This window comes from Camelus dromedarius, chromosome 19 (genome assembly GCF_036321535.1).
Source record: "Camelus dromedarius isolate mCamDro1 chromosome 19, mCamDro1.pat, whole genome shotgun sequence".
In the NCBI taxonomy this organism is placed as follows: domain Eukaryota; kingdom Metazoa; phylum Chordata; class Mammalia; order Artiodactyla; family Camelidae; genus Camelus; species Camelus dromedarius.
Genome location: NC_087454.1, coordinates 18687144 through 18710044, shown reverse-complemented (window position 1 = coordinate 18710044; position 22901 = coordinate 18687144). Strand labels below are relative to the sequence as shown.

Below are 22901 nucleotides of genomic sequence, written 5' to 3'. Positions count from 1 at the left end.
CTGTTGCTGAAATAACAAACTTATTGGCTTTAAACAATACAAATTTATTATTTGCACAAAGACACCCTGCGTGCTTGGGGTTTTGTAGGTCAGAAGTGTCAGGTATGGTCTCACCATGCTGAAAAACAAGGTGTAGGCAGGCTGCATCTCTTTCTGGAGGCTCTAGGGGAGATTCCATTTCCTGCTTCATTAAAAAAATTATTTTTTAATTTACTTTTAATCAAGGTCTAGTCAGTTTATAATGCTGCATTAATTTCTGGTGTACAGCATAGTGATTCAGTTATACATATGTATACATTTCTTTTCATATTATTTTTCATTATAGGCTATTACACAGTATTGAATATAGTTCCCTATACTCTACAGTAGGACCTTGCTGTTTAACTTGTGTCCTTCAAACTGTTGACAGAGTTTGTTTCTTTGCAGCTGTGGGACTGAGGTCTCTGTTTCCTGCTGGCTGAAAGATAATGGCCACCACTCCCAGTTTCTAAAGGCTGCTACATTCCTTGGCTCTTCAAAGCCATCAACAGTGGGTCCAGTCCTCAAATCACATCTCTTTACCTACTCTTCTGCTTCCCCCAACAGTTTTAAGGACTTGTGATTCGAATCACCTCCCCATCTCACAGTCCTTAATCTTAATCACATCTGTAAATTCCCTTTTACCATGTAAGGTAACATTCATAGGTTCAAGGGATTAGAGGATATTTTTAGAATGGCTATTATTCTGCATACCACAAGCCACTCTGTTTTGGAATTCTTTATTACATATTAGTAGGTAATTAGAACACATTGTGAGCTGTATCTTCAATGCTAACAACTTTGAACTTTACTTCAAAGGCTTTGCAGAAACAAAGTGCCCTTCTGAACATAAAGGTCAGTATAATTGGTATTTTTTTTGCAAACTCTGTCCTGCCTGTACTGTAGAAGAGGGGCCACAGCTAGGACACAGGGTGTCTTTGTACAAATTATGTAATAATGGCCCACTTTGGTGGGTGAATTACAGAAAGGCAACTCTTGGGGCTGATAAAGTATAAAAAAAAGGAAAATGCCACCTCTCTCCAAGGACTCTTGGCTTGGCTCTCAGACCTCAGGTCAAACTTCAGCATTCTTCACCTTCTCCCCAAGTGTCTTGTCACAGGCACTGGTGTATGACAGCCCTGCATCACTGAAAAATGGGAGACAAGCAAGGTTAGAAACCAAGAAACCAGACTGGAGGCCAGTACAGTAGCAGAGGACAGATACAGAGGGAAGAGGAGGAGGGAAAAGTAAAACAGTGGTAATAATCCAGCAGTGGAATAAAGGAGACAGATTCAGGAAGTACTGAGGAGATGGAATTCACAGGGCTTGGAAGCTGGTAGAATGTGAGAAATAAAACAGAGAAAAAGATGAAAAAGGATGCAGGTGTGATGATGCCATTCACGTGTATCAGAGGCGGTCTTCTCCAAGATGATACTTTTCTTATGGAGAAGTGGGATTTGAAAACCAGGGAGAAAACAATGGGAATGACAGGCCTAAAGTCTGGTGCTTTAACGCAGTTGTCCAGGCAGATGAAGAAATGCTATTGCATCCTAAAATATTTTGAAATCCCCAAAGTTAGCGAGACTGGATTTGGAGCTGAGTGAAAGGAAGGCTACAGAGTTGATTGAGGATGTTTTGATAGGAATTTTCTTCCCACACTGGAAGAGAATTGACTCAGAATTTAGAGATCTCAGAAACTGAGGATGGCAGTAGGAGAATGAAGAGAAAAAGGAGAAAATGCCCCCCTCATCTTTACATCCCTCTTTCTACAGCTTAGATTTTGTGATTAATTACAGCATTACTAGCTTGCACAACCTTCTTCTCCTTTGCCCCACTCTCAACCCTTGGTCAAATCAAACACACCACCACCTTCTCCAAGCCTGAATCTGAATAGCTGAATGGGTAAAGAATACCCCTAACTGTGCTCCTCCCTTTAGCCGACTCTAAACCAAACTTTTACCCCTCCACTCCACCGAAACTCCCTTGTTAAGCCCCGGCAGCCTCCATTTTGTAAAATCCAGTGGTCAGCACTTGGTCTTCAATTTGTTCAGCTTCAACACTTGGCCCAGTTGAAAGTCTCTCTTTATAGGAACACATTCTTCACTTGATTTCTGAACACCACATTCTCTTGGTTTTCTTTCAACTTAAATGTAATTCCTTCTTTATTTCCTCCTCTTCCCAGTCTCTAAACCCTGACCTGAGTCCTCACCTATTCTCTATGTACATGAGCTGATCTGATCACCTGACTAGCAAAAAAATTGAGAAAGTCCTGTTTAACTTGACTACTTGGCTGCTCCTTTCTGATACCTTTTAAAATTATTATTATTATTATTACTATTATTACTATTATTATTACTATTATTATTTCATTCTGAAGCAGTCATATTTTCCCCCAAAATGAGTCACTTTTTTCAGTGATGAGTTTTTATCACAATATATATAACATCAAAGAATATTGGAGAAAGAGCATATAAATTTCCATTTTACTGTAGTGTTTTCCTCCATTCTCATCCTCAAAATATTTCCAAATTAGAGAATGGTATTCTTCTTATTCCACGCTTTGAAAATAAAGATTTTCAAGTAGGCCAACACTGTAACATATTTTCTATGGCTAGCAACAACGATAGCCAGCTTGTAGACAGCACACCTGAAGAGGCTATCTTCCTCCATTTCTGTGAAGTCAGAAATCACTCTACGTGCTTCTGCACATTTTGAAGAAACTAAAAAGTGACCATAAACCTCAATAAACCATGAAAGCCTCAGTATCATGAGTAAGCAAACCACAGTCTTTTCAAGCACTGGTATGGATACAAAGTGTGTAGCACATTTAGCAGATAAGATCTTTTCATTTTCTTTGGTAAGGCTAAATGGAATTTGCCAGAGTTTACATTTGTACTATCTGCCAAATATGCAGATAGATGAACAAGATCTTGTTTGTATTTGAACAAGGTATCAGCAATCGCTTGTTTTATGCATCCAGTGGATGTTGGAGTTTTATAAACTCCACCTACAAATCAAGAAGGTATTTCAACACCATGTTTCAAATTAAAGTCGTAGGAGCTAGGGGCAAGTTTTTTTTTGGTTGCCATAATTTGATACATCACTTGAAGTTGTTAAAGTGTAGAGAGCAAGGTCATCTGACAGAATCAGCTCCGCACTGCAAGAGGCGGATAAAGGCGGATAAATGGTATCAAATTCCCCACCTCCTTTTTTTCTTTTTTTTGCCCCTAGGTTGCAACCTCTGAATCAGAAACTCGAGCTGTCAATAAGATACTGTGTATTCTTTACAAGTTTTATTCCCAATGCTATTTTTGACTGAGCATTGGTGTCATTTGAAGACGAAAAAACTTCTGATTCAAAAGTTCTCTTCCGTCCTTTCTTATCCCAAGATAAGACTTGGGAGAGTCAGTCTCCCCACGGACTTTTCACACTTTCTTCTCCACCATCTCCAAATCCAAATTCTTTCTACATATTTTGCAGTACTCTGAGTTATTTATGTCTCTAATCCTGTTACATGTGTTCTTCTGTCTGTCATTGACACTTTTTCAGTGATGTCTTGGCCACGCTGGCGTTCATATGGTAATCGTTCTCATTTTCTCTATCTAGACTGTTAACAAATATGGTCATAATAATCACAGCGTAAAAAATTAATCTAACACTATTTCCATAAAAAGCACAATTAATCTACAGGCAGAGCCAAACGGTTAACGTTCACGACTACAAAACTCTTGTTTCCCAAATTTAAGTCACAGCCTTCAAAGGAATGCAAAACTCTCGACCCAAAAATTACGGCTGCCACCATCACTGGCCGGGGAAAAACAGCGACTGCAGCTACAGAAGTCGAATGGTATGTGCCGCATCCTTTTCACAATGAAATCAGTGTTCCTCTCAGCACTCCAAGGGCAGGATGGGTGAGTGAGAGAGTAAAGCTGTCATCGGGTTTCTTTGTACTTTCCCCAACTGTCCTCACCCATTTGGGAACACCGAAAACCCTGACTTTTCTCACCCTGGAAAGGGGTTTTCCGGGAAGGGGTACTTTCAGTGCTAAAACCAGGGCATCCCCCAGGCAAATCAAGATAGTAGGTAAACCAAGCTTTTCACCTCTTCCTGTTCCTGTAACTACAGCTTTCACGTACCAACAGATTCCCAAGAATTTGCACCAAGGACACCTTATTCCTTTTTTTTTTTTTTTTTTTTTTTTTTTTAAGGACGACACCTTAGTCTTTAAACCTATAAGTCCCATAGATCCAGAAACCCCCTTTGGACTTCCTCGGGACAGAGGGAGTGGTCAGGGGAGATTGTAGTCTGTTGAAAAGCTGATAGGACTTCGGGGAGGTGTTTTCTTAAAATGAGGACAGATGATTTTATGGGAAATATGCCTGTGAAGGGCCGAATGAGATAGAGCGGCAGCTGGATACCCAGGCGACGAGTTAGAGGAAATGTTTTGTTGTTCAAGTTAGTAAACACTTCAATGTGTTTAAAATACTGATGAGAAGGATCGCGTATGGAAGGAGAGAGGAAGCGGGCCTTTTTCCTCTTTCCTCGAGACGAGAGCAATGGACGAGGGCAGTGCAGGTTAGGTGCAGGTTTCTGGGAAGGAGGTTGACATTTTCCTTCAGTTTTGAGGGGCGGTGGGGTGGGTCATCAGTTCAGAACTATGCAGGGGGATCAACAGCGACTCTCTTCATCGGATTCAGGCTGTAGAAGCTGTTGTGTTTATACGTCGTTGCAGGAGAGCATTTCATTTTCAATGGAAATCTAGAGTAGAACTAGTTGAAGCAAAGTAAAATCCAGTGTTAAAAATACTTGACGAGAACTTCATATTATCTGCCTCCTTAGCGCAGTAGGCAGCGCGTCAGTCTCATAATCTGAAGGTCCTGAGTTCGAACCTCAGAGGGGGCAGTTCAGTTTTGCCCTCGTTTGACCATTCGAAGGTTGTGGCCTTTGTCTATCCAAAATCTACATCCTGGCCATTGGGACACAACGTTGCGAACTTTGTCTAAAGAAAACCTACCTCCTGGCTATCGGGACGGGTGTATCCTGTTACCTTTGCTGAATCTGGATGTCCAGAAAACCTCTTCAGCCACTCATTTACCAACCACCTCTTGAGTAGAGGACTTCTACATTATTTTTAAATTTTACAAATGACTAACCACATCCTTTACAAAGGGGTGCAGTAACTTCACTCTGGCTTTTTTTGTTTGTTTATTTTTAATTAAATGGCATTTAATAGGAAAGAATCTAGTTCTGGCACAATCCTTAAATATTAGCTCTCTTCATTCGACTGTAGAGGCCCCCAGGTATTCGCCTCAGCATCTTTCAGCGTGTATGAGTCACACATATGGGTCAAAACACCTCTCATTTCGTCATCTATATAATCTATTCCTATATATCGTGTGAAATTACTCATTCCGGGACGCTAAAAACCAGGAAATACGCCCGAACAGGGACTTGAACCCTGGACCCTCAGATTAAAAGTCTGATGCTCTACCGACTGAGCTATCCGGGCTCCTTGAAAGAATGAGTCCTTGTATAACCTAATGAGAAGGAAAGTACATAGATGAAGTTCAGTGTCTTAAAAATTCGGTCTATGTTCCTTTTCTTTATTCCTAACTCTATCCTTGCCCCCTTGAATGTGGCTCACGACTATTTATACTCCTAGCTCATGGAAAAAAATAACCCTCATTCTTGGGTAATATAATCTAAACAATTACTTCTAAAAGTTGTATATAACTAGAGACTTAATAATCTCAGCTGTTTGGTCCTTCATCTTCCAAATTTGTGCTCTGGTTTGCCCCCAGAATTCAAGGATGCCTAACCTAAAAAGCTCTCAACAAACAGGTTTCGAGTATTTATTTTGAGCAAGGAGCTCTGCTTTGCCCTCGGTTTACAGCAGTGGAAAGCCACCACCTCTGCCCTAGTGGAGTTTACCCTTTAGAAGGGAAAGTCAGCCTTTTAAACTATGAATTACGCAGTAAATGTTTAAATAGCCATTGTGATAAAAGCTCTTAAGAAAAAGTATAGGTTACTGAGATGTGTATTCAAGTAAGTATAATTTCATCACCCACGTTTCCAAATTAAATGAGATAATACAAGTAAATTCTTGGAATAGTGTCTGGGACTTTCTAAGTTCAATGAAAGTTAGGTGTTATCACCATTATTATTTTTATTTTAAAACAGATCAATTAAAACATCATATTTAATCATTTTGGTTGTGCCATCTTAGACAAATTGTTTAATCTCTCATTCGCTTTCCACCCCTAAATCCTGTAACAGAAATTTCTTCCTCAAACGCTAGGTTTAACACAAAGGTTGTCTCGTGGTACCATTCTAATTACGTATTTATTCATGCCACTATTCAGGTATGGATTCAAGGTGTTCTACACAACTTCACTGTAATAAGATAAAATGGAAAACATTCACAGACTTAAATCAGGATAAAGAGAGTATAGCGGTAGAAAATTAAGACAAAAGTATGCACACTCTAAGTGCCCCCCCACCCCACATCTCCAAGAGAATGGATTATAAAAGGAGGTGACCTCTTACAGAGGGTAAGAGAAGACTTCTTTCAGGATATAATGCTTAAATGGAGACCCAAAGGCTTCATAGTAATAAATTAGACAAAAATGTGGCTCCAAGATTCCAGGAAGAGCAAAGATCAGAACACTTCCAGAGAACTTAAAGAAGGCCTGAGGTGTTTGAATGCAGATATCTTGGGACAGTATTGATAGAGGTGAGGGGCAAGGTGAACAGAAAGAGAAGGACAGATCAGAGACTGACAGGCTCAGAGGTTATGGATAGGAATGCAAAATACAGAGACTTCACCCTTGCAGCAATATAAAATCACTGGGGATTTTAAGCAGAGAGGAACAACATGATCACATACGATTTCAAAAAATTATGCTGGTTTCACATAAAGAATGTATCAAAGTGGGGAAAGAGATGATGGGAAAACACAAATTAGGCTAATGTGCTGTAGTAGGTTGTGCAGATTTGGCCTACCGACTATGTGACAGTGTCAAGGAATGGTGCAGAGAGACTGGGAACATTTGGAAAGAAGCAGAAGACTTGAGCCCAGACTCTTTCAGGGGACCTAGAGAGGAAGAGGTGTCAAAGTAACTCATTCTTCTCAGTAGCTCATTGCTCTAATAAGCACTTTAACTGGGAAAGGCAGACACAAAGCAGAACAGGAAAGGGCACTTTCAACCTTTTGAGAGTTCTCTGGAAAGCATGAGGTGTTTGCTCTGCTCTTAATCTGCCTTGTCATACCTGAAGGTAAGCTGCCAGTTCTGATCAGTAGGCAAGCCCTGAGTGATCAGACAAAAAAGGAGAATCCTGGGAGGAAGTGACCTCCTGAGCAATACTCAGCATGAAATAACCGGGTATTTGCAGAGGGATTCCAAAATCTTGTTCAACTGATTGCATTCAGATCAGATTTCCTGAGGTTGCTGTTAAAAATCCGGATTTGCATCATCTGTTATGTCCCACTAAAACACAGTAAACTCCATGAGATCAGGAGCATTTTCTGCTGTGTACAGTGCAGTATACCCCAGCCCTTATGTATCAGTCAAGGTGTAGTTCAGAAATAACACTGGTGGGAGGTGGTTATAGCTCAGAGTTCCATCCCCAGTACTTTTATTAATCAACAAACAAAGAAACCTAATTACCTCCCCACCAACATAAATAAATAAATTATTTTAAAAGCCAAAATTAAAAAGAAAAAGAAAAAGAAAAAGAAAGAACACTGGGTATTTCAACTGGGATCATTGTAGTAGCCCAGAGATAACAGAAATAATAACTATGGAAAATAGCTACCACCTTCTAGGGCTGAGGGAACAAAAGGGAAGGGGTTTGAGGACTCTGAGATAGGGCATTAAGAGAATAGAGGTTGGAATCAACTGCCCTTGTTGGAGTGACCCTGACTGAAATAGCAAAATTCAGAAAACAGTTTCTCTTCTCTTCTCCTGCCTTCCAGACTCCTTCTGGTTCCTCTTCTTGACAGAACCTGAGAGAAAACCAACATCCTAGAAAAGAGTATTCAAGGATGAATTTGAAGTTCAGACAAAACAGATTAACAGTGAGGGACACAGCTTTGACCAGTGCTTGGCACATAGTAGGCACTCAATAAATATTAGTCCAATACCTCCCATTCAACAAGCTGAGATGTTAAGAGCTGGATATTAAATATCACCCTTCCTTGTTTTGAGTCAGGTGCTTATCCTGACTCTAAATATCACTTCGTGTTTCTTCATTTCCTGTTTCTCTTTTTACTCTGTCTGGCATCTTGTATTTTGGATAACTAAGAGATCCAGTCAAGAGCACTGGAAGCAGGAAAAGAGGTCCAACGCAAAGAGGCCGAGGGGGGAAAATACTTTTTTCTTTTTTTGTGCAAGATGTCGTTGGTGATCTGGTGGTGAGCAATTCCAGAAGAATGGCAAAAGATAATCAATAATTAATAAAAATATTTTGCCCATCATACTACACCTTCCACATCCCCAGTATAACCCTCCATCCCCTCCTCTCTCCCAACCAGTAAGTTTCTTGACCTTGATGTTTTTATAACAATTTCCAAGCATATCAGAAAGTCATTTTTAAAAAAATCTCCTCACTGTATCTACAAATGGTATAAGAAAAATTGAAAGAATTTTGGAGTACTTAATCTTACTGAAAATTACTATTTTGCATCTGAACATTACATGGTTCGCTTAACAGAAAATTATCCGTTCAGTTTCATCAAAGCAAATTCCTCGGATTTTTTTTTTTAAAGATACACGAAAGAAAAATACTTGCATTGCCCCCTCTGAGGTTCGAACTCAGGACCTTCAGATTATGAGACTGACGCGCTGCCTACTGCGCTAAGGAGGCAACTGTCCCTCCCACTTGTAAAAAATGTCTACCAAGTTTATTGTAAGAAAGATTCAATCAAAAATTCTCTGAATCACAGTCTTTCAAAACAAGAACGGAACCATGGTTTCATTCACGTCTAAAATATTCAAAGTTTGGATGACAAGGCCACGCAGAACAAGGCAAAACATCAACTACCAGCCCAGGCCCGTTTCCCCTGAGAACTTTCCCGCAAAGACTTTAGGAGCGGTGAGGACAAGACTTTGTAGAAGTTCTGTTCGGAATGACCAGGGCCTTCTGAAAGGCAACCAAGACTAAAATAGTAAGGACCGCACTCTTTGCCTCCCTCGTGAGGTTCCATGTAGGAGCTTGGTCTCCTGAGATGTATGAAGGAGGGCGGGGGATTTGGGGGTGGGGGTGGGGGCTCAAGATTCTTTCCTTGAGCTCCCGGGCTCAAACCAAACGCCGCCTCCTTAAGTCCGGGGGATTACTCTCTGGAGTCCAAGTGGATCTGGAGCCCACAGCATCCATTGCAACTCTCAGTCCGCGTGACCCCTTTTTCCTGTGTTGGTGACAAACGAGCCAGGAGCTTCCTCCCGCGCTACCTGCGGGGTCACATTTTAGGGTCAGTCTGGGAGCCATGAGAAAGCAGCGTCAGGGGAAGGGGTCTCTCGAGCTGTGCTGGGAGCAGGAAGGGCCCACGGGGACAGCGCAGAGGGGCGAGGGAGGGAGAAGAGAAAAAGGATCTGTAATGGGAGTTGTTTGGGTCAGATGTCATACACATAAAAATAAGCGTCGTGGGCGGTAGCGTGGCCGAGCGGTCTAAGGCGCTGGATTAAGGCTCCAGTCTCTTCGGGGGCGTGGGTTCGAATCCCACCGCTGCCAAGCTGATTTTTACACCTCTTGTCTGAGTAGGTACTCTTCTCCATGCCCAATGTACACAAGTTCTCACACTCTCCCTCTCCCACTTGTTTTCCCCAAGGCCAGAGAAAACACCCATACACATTGTCCTGCAGTGTTCACATCATGATAGGCCTTCAACTGATTATTTCAATTAACAAAAAGTTAATGAGCACACAGTGTGTATGCTACTTACCCCCTTACTGTATTTTCACCACCCAGCAGTATGAAACATATAACAGACCTTCATTTAATTCATTTGTTTATGTAAAAAAAGAAGTGTTCAGTACCTACTAAATGCCAGCTACTTACTTAGGCCCCATAGATACAGTAGTACTTACTTATTACATTATTTAATAAATGATGGACTCATGAATGAGGGGCTGTCAGTCTCCCTGTATCCACTTACCAGTGGAGACAGGTCCTGCCCCGCCGCAGTTCTCAGCATCCCAGCAGCCTTCTCATTTTGAATCCTAATTAAACTGGTCTAAGCTCTAGCGACTCTCCGCAAGGCGCCTCGCCTTGCCACTCAACCGCCTCTCACTTCACACGAACTAGTGGCGCTCCCCCGCCTCTGGGCTCCTCTGCGACTTCCACTGGGCGCTCTCAGCATCTGCTCTAAGCAATTCTCTCTTCTCTCAAAGCTTCTTATCCTCTACACCTCAGCTAGGTAGTTGCCTTCTCCTGGAAGCCTCCCTTGATCTCTCCCTCCAGAATTACAATTAGGCACTGAGGATAAGGAAGGGAACAGAGGAGAGGGTTTCCCCGCCCTGGTGCCTAGTAGTGAGACAAACATAGAACGCATAATGACCCCAAGATGACACAATTTCTACGGTAAAGAATGCAATTGAACTAAGAATGACATGATGGATATATTGTTATCAACATAAAGAATGTTACCGAACAGTATAGTACAATGTATAAAAGGACACATTTCAAATTGTTCCTAGTGATAACAGTGTCAGAGGACAGGAAAGAGGGAGATTATAAATTTTACTTTAGACACTTTTGTTTGTGGTGTTAGAATGACTGGAGATGTATTTATAAATCAAATAAGTGAATTCACAAATTTATAAATAATTTTTTAAATCGCAATCTGATAAGTACTGCAAAGGAGAAATGGAACATGCAAGGCAACAGGCCCCAGCGCCGCCGTCCCTTCCTCTGGCAGGCTCTTAATTAGGCATTCCTGTTGGCATGAACTGGCTATGTTCAGTTATCACCCGATCACCATTTATTTTAGCATTTATCATAATTTTTGGAAATTTTTGTGCAATTGTCTGCTTTTCCCTATGTATCATAAGTTTTTTCAGATACAGAACCGTATTTTTCTTGCTTTCCTGCATCATGAAAACTACATAGATATTTGTGGTAAGTATCAACGAATAAATTAACATACGAAAGAGTATCTTTCTAATTTGTGAAGTGAGCAAAACAGAAAGACCTGGAGATCTTCAGTTTGAAGGGTCATGTGTTCTGAAGCCCCATTTCTACAGGACACTCCAGCTGACCTCAGTTCTGGACTGCTGATTATGCCACACTGACTTAGTCTTTCTGGATTCAGCTCTGCTACCAGATGACTGTAAACCAATTTAGCTCAGATTACCAAGGGAGAGATTGCTTCTGGATTGTGGGGCTCAGTCATCTCTTCCCTGAGTCATTCTCCTCAGTGGTCTTAATGAAGATAGAATGGAGAGCTTATGTGTGGGGAGGGAGGGTGCAGACACTTAGGAGAAAGTTATAGTCACCTGGCCAAAAGTCTTAGAATTTCATTGCTTCCTTCCCCACCTCTCAACAGATATATTCGTTTCAACCCGTATTTATTAAGCAGCTATTCTGTGACAGTCACCTTGCTTGGTTGGAGATGCAACAAAAGGATGAATGCCATGAAATTATTCAGGGATTCCTAAGCAATTCAGTTTTGGAAGGCTATCAGAGGCACATGAAGAGTAGATGGCCAGTAATTAACATTTAGACTGACTAAAGTAGTACTTTATACCTGAGTATTTCTTCCAGTCATGCTATGAATATAACCTCTTTATTATATGTTCTTACAGTGATAGGTAAATAATCATATTATATTAATAAAGTTAAGATTAAAAACAAAACAAAACCAAAAACGAATGACTATGTCCAACCCTATGATATTCGCTCTTGGCCATCCACACCAGAGGACACACTATTTGTGGGGCCATATGAACACTGGAATGTCCACCTGGAAGCTAGGATCTGGAAAGGGGGGGTGGGGGGGGGTGGAAAGCAACAGTCATGCTCCTTTTACTTGTCAGACTTATCCTATGGAGAGAAGGAAAAAGAAACCTTCAAAAAGAGGCCCATGCTGGACTATCTGAATATTTATTCACTCGTTCATTCGTTCATTCATTAAAATTCATTCATTCATCTTTCCATCTACGTGTTCATGCAACAAGACATTGATTAAGCTTCTACTATGTACCAGACCTTAGCGTGTCAAAGAGGAATGAAAGCTGGTCTTGCACTTAAGTCATTTCAGAGTAGGAGGACAGATATTAAAACGGCAAGTTCATGATTACTGCTGAACAGGAAGCACCAAGAAACTCAGGTTGCTGTGGAGACGTCTGCAGGTATCCTAGAACGAATAAGCAAAGATGTAGGGGAAAAATATATTTTTCTTTTCTCTCCTTTGAACTGTAAGTAAGATGAAATCTAATTTGCCTTTGTGTGATTGAGAAATGAAGGCAAAATCAAAACCATTAGAGGTAACTATTCTCAAGTTCCTGCTTCCCCTTACATGGAGGGAAAGAAACCTGGGAAGAAGTGTCATGGAAACAATCAGTGAAAGTTCCCTCCCATTCACCTCACACACTAGCGTTTGGCTTTTCCTCATCGTTCTGCTGAAAAGTGGAGAGATTTTTCATCTCCAAAAAAAAAAAAAGTCCCATAAATTAAAAAAAAAAAATCAATTAGGAAAAAGAGGCAGAACTTTGTTAAAGTGGCGTTTCATTTTAAATTGTATTTTATACCTCTCTTTCATTTAAAAAAAATCTTAAGCACAAGGTTATAATTTTAAATGGAGTACAATCCATAAAAATTTTGAATCACTGTGTTGTATACGTGAAACGAATGTAATACTGTACATCAATTATATCTCAATTTAAAAAAAAAAAAAAGAAATCACAAAGAAAGAGATATCAGGAAGACGGTGTGCAAAAGCTTAGCTAAGAGAGGTTCCATGGTGTAATGGTTAGCACTCTGGACTCTGAATCCAGCGATCCGAGTTCAAATCTCGGTGGAACCTTCCCTGCTCTTCTTTTTTCGTTCTATCACATAACAGAGTGAACCAAACTGCTTTCAGTTCCCATATTTTCATTTTTGCTGAACTCGGGCAGTGAGAAAGGACACGAGACTACGGTCCCACTGGCCCGTGAGCTCAGGACCAGACTATAATCACCCAGTCTGTATATATGTCTTTCTGTTCCCCCCAGACTTTTTCTTCCGGGACTCCACGGGGGGATATAAGCGTTCAGGAAAAGCGCCTTTAGTAAACAAACCAGAGTACAGAGCATAACGTGATCCGTAACAAGTAGCAATCAAAACGGAAAAGAAAGGGATCAGACCTCATTGAAGGTATGTCGTTAGGACAGAAAAGGAAAAAGTAAAGAATGAATGGGAATCAAATAATGGCTGCAAACGCAGTTGATTAGAGCAGGAGAGGAAAAAACAGCATGTCAGAAGTGGGATTCGAACCCACGCCTCCATTCGGAGACCAGAATCCTCCAACTGAGGAAGCAATGCTTGAGTCTGGCGCCTTAGACCACTCGGCCATCCTGACAGCTGAAGTCTAATTTGTGAAAAGAGAAAAATCTTCAATTATGATGAATGTGCATTCACCATGAGCTTTCAACTTCCTTTACAGTTGAGGATTTATCCAAGAAATAGAAACGTAAATCCTTATAAATTAACTGAACCTTCTTTTTCAGGAAAGTCTGGAACTTCGGCTGAACTTGTGAGGCCTTCCTCTTACTCTGGGGTGCAACTGACATTTCTCTCCCTTCCCTTCCCTCTGCTCTACCCTGCACGCTCCAGTGCACTGAGGTGCAAGGGTCCTAGCATCCCGGCACCGACTCCAGACTGGACAAGAGAGAACACCCTTGATCTATTCATTACAAGAAAGAACACTGAGCACGCGGGCTGGATTCCCAAGAAGATGCTTGTCAAACCAACCGAACTGGCGGGAGTTCAGTGGGGAAGAAGTGAGCGAACCATTGTAGACGTAGGGGGAAAAGCAGCGTGTTAGTACAGACTAGAGAGGGGCCAGGTGAGTGGGATTTAGGAGCCTTGAACGTGAAGGCTGGTTGTTGACGTAAGTTGGAGGAGTTGGCCGGATCAGGGGGAGCAGAAAGGCGGGAGTGAAAATTCAGAGCTGCGCGGAGGGAATGTTGGCAGTGAGCCCAAATTCCCAGACCCCTTCCCCAGCAGTCTCCCGGAACTCCACATGCACGTATCCCCTCTCCGTCTACTTCAGAAAGGAGGTTTAAGGTTTGTCAGTAGACATCGATCCCAGGGATAAAGAACCACAGACTAGATTTCCACATTAGATAACCAAACCCAATAAACCCAAGAACTTAAGATAAGTCAATAACCATCAAGGGCAAAATGATTAGATTGTGACATACTCATATAGTGAATCACTACACAGCAGAAAAAAATATTTAATTACTGCTATAGAAAAGAATAAATTTTACAGACATAAAAAAAAAAAGCCAAACACAAAAAAGAGCTTACTGTAAGATTCTACTTACATGAAGTTCAAGTACAGGTGAAATTAATGGATGTTTCGAGCCATTTGGGACAGTGATTTCTTCTAAGGAATCTCTAGGGGTAGGTATTGACAGGGAAGAGCATGAGGGAGCCCTCTGGGATGCTGAAAATAGTCTTCATTTTGATCTGGATGGTGGCTACTTACACACACGTCACAATTAATTAAGGTACACACCAAAAACTTGTATATTTTACATTGATTAAATTTTAAATTACAATATAAGACAGTGTCTTATTCAATGTCAGTTAGGTGTTACACAGTGTAAGTTGCAAAGATATCAAAAGAAAGAGTAAATTATTGTATCGGGAAGACAAAGGAAGTTTTATGGAAGGCTGATTCTGGGGGGAGTGGGCCACCTGTAAGGAGAGCAGAGTCATCTGCTTGTTCACATTTTGCTCAGAAATGGAAGAAAAATGGTACCAGCGCTCACAAAGGTATCATAATCTTCAGGCCCACATGCTCTGTGTTGGTTCTTCAATAATTTCCCCCTTGCTGTTCAGGATGCCTTTCCTACCTTTGCTGGTACTCTTTTTCATAGCATCCTGTCTCTTCCTTCATAACACTTGTCCCAATTAGTAACCATATATTGATTTGCTAAATAACATAATGCTAATCCTTTTTAAGGTTAAATGAGGTCATAAGGATAGGGCCCTAGTCCAGTAGGACCAGTGTCCGGACAGGAAGAGGAAGAGATACCAGGGATGAGTGTGCACAGAGGAAAGGCCATGTGAGAACCCAGAGAGGAAGTGGCTGTCTATAAGCCAAGGAGAGAGGCCTCAGGAGAAACCACCTCTGCTGACACCTTGACTTTGGACTTCCAGTCCCCAGAAAATAAACTGAAAAAATAAATTCCTGTTGTTTGAGCCACACAGCCTGGTGTTTTGTTCTGGTAGCTGGAGCAGACTAATAAAGACATCTTCCACAGTGGTTGAGGAACCCAAGAGCCCTCTAAGTGCAAAACACAAGGCTTTGTTTGACTGGAAAAAGACAAGACATGGCAGCTGTGATATGCGGAAAATTTTTTTAACTTTTTATTCTGAGATTATTGTAGATTCACATACAGTTGCAGGAAATAATAGAAACCCAGTATACTCTTCACCGAATGTCCTCCAGTGTTACCAACTTGCATAGCATAGTACAATATCACAAGTAGGAAATTGACATTGATAAAATCCACCAACCGTATTCAGATTTCTCTTGCTTTTATATGCACTTGTGTGTGTGTATTGAGTTCTACGCAGTTTTATCATATGTATAGATAACACATGTGATCAACACCATAGTCAAAATACAGAACTGTTCCATCACAAAGATCCCTTCTATAGTCACAGACACCTCCTCATCCCCCTTCTTGCTAAACCATACACCACTACTCTGTTCTTGATCTCTATAATTTTGTCATTTCCTAAATATTGTGAATGGAATCATACAGAATATAACCTTTTGAGACTGACTTTTGAGCATAATTCCCTTGAGATCCATCTAAGTTGTATGTTTCCATAGCTTATTCCTTTTTATTGTTGAAAAGTATTCCATGATATGGTTGTGTCACAATTTGTTTAACTACTCACCGCTGAAGGCTGTTTCTAGGTTTGGCTATTGTGAACAATGCTTCATGCTGATTTTGATGTGAACACAGGTTTTCATTTCTCTGGGATAAATACCTTGTGACATATAGATTTGAGACTCAAAACTGCAGCAGCCATTTGGCTATTTCATAAGGGAAACCTCCCCTGACCACTCAATATTAAATAACACCCCAGGCACTCTTCATCCTCCATATCTTGATTATTTTTATTCGTGCATCTTTTGTACTATATATTTATTTCTTGGTTTCCTTTTGTCCTTATTTCCCTCTAGAAAGCAAATCCAGGAGGCCAGGAACTTTGTTTTGTTCCCTGCTGTATCCTGGAGCCTAGAACAGAGCCATAGTGTATACTCAATGCACACTTGAATGAATGCATGAATGAATGAATACATCACAGACATCTTTCCATATTAGTATATATAGATCTAACTTTTTCTTTTTGGTGGCTGCCTAGTATTCCATCGTATGCCTGAGTAGTATTTTTATTAACTTGTCCCCTGTGGAAGTATATTTATGTTGGTGCCAGCATTTCACAAATCCAAACAATGCCATAATGACAATCCTTATGTAATCAATCATCCTGTGCAGATAGGAGAGAAGTAGATGGCTCAAAGAGTGTATATGCATTAAAAAAATGTGTTTTAGCTCTTACCAAGTTGCTCTCAACAACGTTCTCTGAATATACATTCCCACAGTGACCTGGAATACCCATTCCTCATGTTCTCACCAATACTGAGTATAGTTAGGCTTTTTAATCTTTACTAACCTCATAAATTAAAAGCAGCATCCCATTATTTTATTCATAGTGAGTTAAACCTATGTTCACACATTCATTAACAATTTGTTTCTTTTCCCCTGTACCATCTGTCATAACCTTTGCTCCCCACTGCTCCCCTCCTCTCTCTGCTTTTTACTTACTGTGATAATATTTTATCCCTCAAGGATGTTCACCTCTTGCCTTATTTGCTAAAACTACCTTTTCCCAATTTCCTTTATCATTTGGCGGTGATGAAAAAAATCATATTTTATAGCAAGATAAGAAAAATTTAAACATAAAATCTTTCTTTGCTTGTTTGGGCCTACTCCCTCCCCTTTAGTGTGTACTGTGTATCTGCATTAACCAGACCTCCTTAGGAGACAACATTTCTTCTTAATCTTGTGAGGGGCCATGATGACCCATGACCCACTACTTGCATTGTACAGGTAGATTTGGATTGTGTAAACTGTCAATAATACATCACTTAATGTATCATTTAATACATCATTAATTTAATTTCTGTCTCAAAAACTTAAATAACTGTGCTTTGACCTCTAATGGGCAGAGAGCCTTCTAAAAAGTTGTTTCTGGGTTATATCCCTCAGTTTGGTTCTAATAAAATTTTCCATTTCTTTCTGAGATTGACTGATTAAGTTTTTTGTAGACAACTGTTTGGAGGCACTTTTCTGTATAGATGTCATTTATTTTTAATTTTATACAATCAAATTTATCCATTTGTGGCTTCTGGGTTTGGGGTCTTATTTAGAAAGACCTTTCAGACAACAGATTTTTTTTAATAAGTTTTTTTCCAAAAAGCTTTTGTGAATTCATTTTTTTTTAATTTAAATCTTTCACTTATCTGGTATATATTTTGCTGTAAGAAGTAAGATGGGATCTTCCCCCCACCCACCCAAACAGCTGGCCAGCTGTTCCAGGATCAGTTATTGAACATGCAACAGTAACCTGCAGTTTCTCCATCTTCTATAAAATTCTTATTCAGATTGAAGCCAAGTCCCCCTAAAATCGAGTTCCTCTGTTGAGTTTATGATTAACCTCTCTATCTAAAACTTTAATTCCCTTTCTCGTCCCACACCTATGCCCCTCAAGATTGAAGAGTATCAAAGAAAAGGGGGGACTGAAACCAAGTAGGACCCTGCAGGGCACTCCCAGGCAGACAAAGTCTTTCTGAATCCCCTTTTTCTTGTTGGTAGAAAAAGGCTTCAGTTTCCTAGGCCTTCCTTTGCTTCCAAACAATTTCTAATTAGGACATGAGGGAATGCAGAAACAAATGGAAAGCAGTCAAGAAACAACAGCGCAGCAAGATAAAACAGAATCCTAGTTCCTGCTCAAGGGATATACATAACAATCTGATATGTATCTTTGAGCTGTTCTGCTGGAAACGAGGCCTTCAACCAGGTGGTGGATGGCAACTACCAGCTGAGACCCCAGACTGGTCAGAGAACCAGGCTGATGCTTGAGCTTCCTGGATCACCACTCTGTTACCTCCCACCAACCAATCAGAAGAAAGTCATGCACCCTGCAGCCCTTACCCTAAATGTTGCCTTTAAACACTTCCCTGAAAACCATCAGGGAGTTCAGATCTTTTGAACATGAGCCACCAGTTCTCTTTGCTCGGCCCTGCAATAAACCTTATTCTGCTCCAAACTCTGACATTTTAGTTTGTTTGGCTTCACTATGCATCGGGCACAGGGATTGGGTTTGACATCACTTGTTTGACAAAAAGATTTGAGCCTACTTCTCCTATTCTGTCCTATTGACCTATTGGCTTATTCTTACTTTAATTACTGTAGCCTTGTGCTTTTTCTGCCTCTTTTTTACTTTTATTTTCCCAGACTAACTTTAGTATCACTTGGTAAAGGCAGATAAAAGAAAAGATAGGGGAAGCAAAATATCATAAGCTTTATCAGGTCCTTCTCAGTTTGGTGCCTAGAAGAAGAATGGTCCGAGGAGAAAGGGGTCAACAGTGCCAAATGCCTCAGAAATATTAAGATAAAGGCTGAAAAGTGTCCTCTGGATTTAGCCAATACTAGTAAAAATTACCGGCACCCTTAGAGCAGATAGGGTGAGGGGGAACTTATTTTTAAATAGGGATTTACTTTAAAATAAAACATTTTATTAATAAAAATAGCATTTATTAGTTAGGTTTAGTTTCTGTTGCATATGCAGACAATCTAAATAAGTGGCCAAAACAAGACAGTTGCTTTAGTCTCTCTCAAAGATATGACTAGATGTGGGCACTCTGTAGTGAATAAGGACCCAGGCTTCTTTACCTTTTACTACACCATCTTAGTGATGGCTTCCATCTTCAAGACTGCCTCATGGTCCAGGACAGCTGCTCAAGCTCCTACCATCATGTGCACATTCCAGGCTGAAAGAATTAGGAAGAGGGGAGGTTAAAAGGGTGTACTTTCCAACTGAGTAGGCTTCTTTTAAGAAGCTATCTCAGAATGCCCACCCTAAAATTTCCACATAGATATCACTAGCCACCCATAATCTCAGGGCCATGTTGAAGTGTGAAAGAAATGCTGAGTGAGTTGGTGTTCCTGAGCATGTCCATAACCAGCTAGACAAGATTTTGTATTGCAGCACTGCACTCATGAATTTACCACAATATTGGCAGCAAAGGGGCCTGGGAAGTATCTCTTAGCTGGGCATATTGCTACCTGGAATAAAACTGTGAACGAAAAATACTGCAAACCATATCAGTAAACAAAGAATGCTGAAACCATAAAGTCATCAGTGGCTGCTGCCACCCCCCAGTGAAGACAAGCCTGCAGCCCAGCCTCTGCAGCCACTCACAATGGTACACTCTGAGGGGAAATAGAATAATAAAGGACAAGATACTGGCCCTAGATAGCTAGATGCTTGTCAAAGGAATGAATTCAATGAGCCCAAATGTTTGCTTCCTCCCATACATAGAAAAGCACTAAATTGTTTAACTTGAGATGCCTGGTTTTCTTTAGATAACAAGTAATCCTTTATTGTTCCAACTACCTGGTCTTCATTGTAAAGCTCCTATATATACTACTTCCTCTCCCCTACCTCTTCAGAGTAGTCCCTCAGAGTGATCTGAGAGGCTGTCATCCTGGCTCAAGTCCTCCCACCAAATAAAACATAACTCTCAACTTTAAGGCGGCACATTTATTTCAGTCAACAAAACTTTAAGGAAGGAGTGGAGACTGGCTATAAAATAGTCAACAACAGTCCCTTCCATGTTGTGTTAAGACTGAAAGCACTTATGAAAATAAACGGCTGTACCAGAAGTCCCTAACTAAAGGTTAGTGTTGCCGAAAAACTAGCCTCTGTACCCCGATAGCCAAATTGAGATTCAGAGGTAGAGTTTGGGAAGGATAGAAAAGAACAACTTTACTGCTTTGCCAGGCAAAGGGAGTCATAGCAAGCAAATGCCTTACAGACTGTGAGCTCATCTTGGGGCTGGGTCTTGAAATTTTATAGAAAAACTGGATGGAACAGAAAAGGTGATAACAATCAGGGCGTTTTACAGGGTGTTACATTCTCTTTATTTTGATAATAACTTGCTGTTGTTATGGAAGAACTTAGGAGGGTTTGCCCATTTTCTTGAGGTTCAGTCCATGACCTTTCAAGACCTCTAGGGTAAAAAGGTAAGTTACTCTAAGAAAAGAGGGCACGGGGAGGGCAGTGTGTTAGTCATAAGATCAGTTTAGCTAGAAATACAGGCCTGAACAACTCAAGAGCCATCTTGTTAGTTTTCTACTCTTTCATTAGGAGGTCAATTTCATCTTGCAGAGATGATTTTTTATAATTTTTAGTTAGCTTGAGCAGCTGTCCTGGACCATGAAGCATTGACTTGAAAGTTAATAAATTTCACATAAACCTACAGATTTCTACCTTCTTTTGAAAGTCAAAAATTTGACAATATTCTGGGCTTACATTCTCAATGGTTACTTTAGCTAGAGATGATGAGCTGCTTCACAGGAAGGACATCCGATCTCCAATTAGTCACTGTCCTCATCTTTCCCTATGGTGACCCTGGTCTGGCTGGCTCAATTAAATTACCTTTTTGTCTCCAACAGGTATTTGTATTTGCACCTGTCATTTTACAAATGAATTAACTGTTATAAAGCTAAGAAGTATGCATAAAATCTAACAGTGGAATCATTAGGTTAATTGATTATTAGTTCAATAATTCAACAAGTATTGAAATACTTTCAATATGATTAAAGCTATGTGCAAGGCATAATGAAGATCAGAGGAGGTCTGGAGAGGAGTCTCTACCCTTAAGGGGTTACTAAAGTATCTGATCTCAGTTTCTTTATTTACAAATAAAGTGTTGGACTATGTGAGAGCACAAATTATTTCCTATTCAAAAGTATGCTCGGATTTAGAAACTTGATAGATTCTAAGACAGGTAAAAATACTACACAAGGGAAAGTCAAAGAAAGTCTAGATAGAAAATAACCAAGTACTAGAATTTGAGGTTCTGTATGAATAAGGGAGGCCCACTGGAAAGGTGAGAGATCAGTGTGGCTTCTTTAGGTTAAGCTTCAAGGAAGAGGTAGAATTCATGAGTAGTCCTTGTAGAGGATTGTCAATGCTGAGTCAGAGGCTGGGCTGGCAGCACTAAAAAAGGACTGAAATGTCAGCCTATGCTGGAGGCCAGAAGTGCTCAGACTGGACCCCAGGCCCAAGGGTTTGTTTGAACAATGTCCTGTTGGCAAAAAGGAAGCTTTGAAGGTTTCTGAGAAGTGACAGAATGAAAGAAGTACTTTAGGGGATTTTTAAGGACAGTTCTCTCCCTTAAAGTGTTATGTAAATAGGTTAGAGGAAAAGACGGGAAATAGGGAAACTGGTGGAATTGGTTACATTCAGCTGTTAGTTAATTCATTTAAAAAACATTTGCAAACTATCTTACCAAAACATTTCTATGTTAAATTGCCTTCAAATACCTAGGTTCTGAAATGCTTTGAACCGATATTAATATCTTACTCACTGTACCTTCCCTTATTATCACCCCTCTTAATAAGTTAAATAAAAATTTTGGCACATGTTTAAAAAAATTTGCAAACTGACATTCTTGAAATAATTTGGGTCAAAGAGTGGCAATGGAAATTAAAATGAACAGAAGCAAGTTGAGAGCTAAAGCAAAGCAAGGCTGTCCAAATTCAATTTAATCTATAGAGAATGAAGGACAATACTGAGGAAATAGCAAAGGAAAACAGGAAATTCAGAGGTAGGGATGAGGGAGCAACGCAAACATTTGTCACCCACAGGATCATCAATCTCCCTCTACGTCAGGAAGGAGCAAGCGGGTTTAGGCTCTATTCAATACTCTGTGCAGTGGGTATTTTACTCTTCTAATGGATAAACATCCCTTTCCATTACATAACCACTTTAATGGTTAAAAAACTAGATGTAATGAAGCCTCCCTCCTCGCTATGGTAGAATTATTCCCATTTCACCTCAGAGGAAACCGAAGCTCGCTCGGAGTGATAAACCAATTTGCTTAAGCACAGTAGGAAGTAGCAGAATTGGGCTCGTCTTTTTCTGTCACAGAAATGTTGCCACCTGATAATTAAGCCTTTCTTTTTGGAAACGAAATTGCGAGTGCCTGTAAATGGGGTTGTTTGATAAAGCTCCTCACAGACGGGGTGGGGCTCTGTCCGCTACCCTCATCCCTCCGGCCTCCCGGGGAGGCCAGATGGCTCTTCTTCCCACACCAACACAAAGCTAGCTTTCTCTCGCCGGAGCTGAGGCCTGGGCACCAGACAGGAAACCCAACAAAAGACCAGGGGGCCAGGCCCAGGGCCTCGGAAGCTCGGCGTTGGGCCCGGAGCCTGCAGGCAGGAGAGACCCTGTCCCCGCCGAGCCCGCGGACACCGCCTGCCTCGGTGACCGGTCCCCGAGGTTCCCCTCTTGCGCTTCCTACCCAAAGGCGGGGGCGACGCCTCCCAGCACCTCTGTGGAAAGAACGGTTCAGGCCTGAGGCCAGC

At 40.8% G+C, this 22901-nt stretch overlaps 1 long non-coding RNA gene and 6 other non-coding genes across 10 annotated transcripts in view; 3 read left to right on the top strand and 4 right to left on the bottom strand.

Annotated features, from left to right (window-relative positions):
* LOC105084542 (uncharacterized) overlaps window positions 1-22898 on the bottom strand; it is a 45135-nt gene extending 22237 nt beyond the window's left edge. The window contains exons 1-4 of one of the 4 annotated variants that reach the window (XR_004131408.2): window positions 22838-22898; window positions 19200-19297; window positions 1053-1165; window positions 55-184 (exon numbers count right to left, since the gene is read on the bottom strand). This is a non-coding gene — a long non-coding RNA (uncharacterized LOC105084542). Of the gene's footprint in view, window positions 1-54; window positions 185-1052; window positions 1166-15579; window positions 16479-19199; window positions 19298-22837 lie in introns of those variants that run through there. The other 3 variants (XR_004131409.2, XR_010376731.1, XR_010376730.1) reach the window with 3 other exon arrangements.
* TRNAM-CAU (transfer RNA methionine (anticodon CAU)) lies at window positions 4848-4920 on the top strand. Its single transcript has one exon. It is a non-coding gene; the product is annotated as a tRNA-Met (tRNA).
* Window positions 5455-5527, bottom strand: TRNAK-UUU (transfer RNA lysine (anticodon UUU)). Its single transcript has one exon. It is a non-coding gene; the product is annotated as a tRNA-Lys (tRNA).
* Window positions 8811-8883, bottom strand: TRNAM-CAU (transfer RNA methionine (anticodon CAU)). The gene has a single exon. It is a non-coding gene; the product is annotated as a tRNA-Met (tRNA).
* On the top strand, window positions 9666-9747 carry TRNAL-AAG (transfer RNA leucine (anticodon AAG)). The gene has a single exon. It is a non-coding gene; the product is annotated as a tRNA-Leu (tRNA).
* Window positions 12968-13039, top strand: TRNAQ-CUG (transfer RNA glutamine (anticodon CUG)). Its single transcript has one exon. It is a non-coding gene; the product is annotated as a tRNA-Gln (tRNA).
* On the bottom strand, window positions 13468-13573 carry TRNAL-CAA (transfer RNA leucine (anticodon CAA)). The gene is made up of 2 exons: window positions 13536-13573; window positions 13468-13513 (listed from the first exon to the last, which is right to left on the bottom strand). It is a non-coding gene; the product is annotated as a tRNA-Leu (tRNA).
* Window positions 22899-22901: the final 3 nt, after the last annotated feature.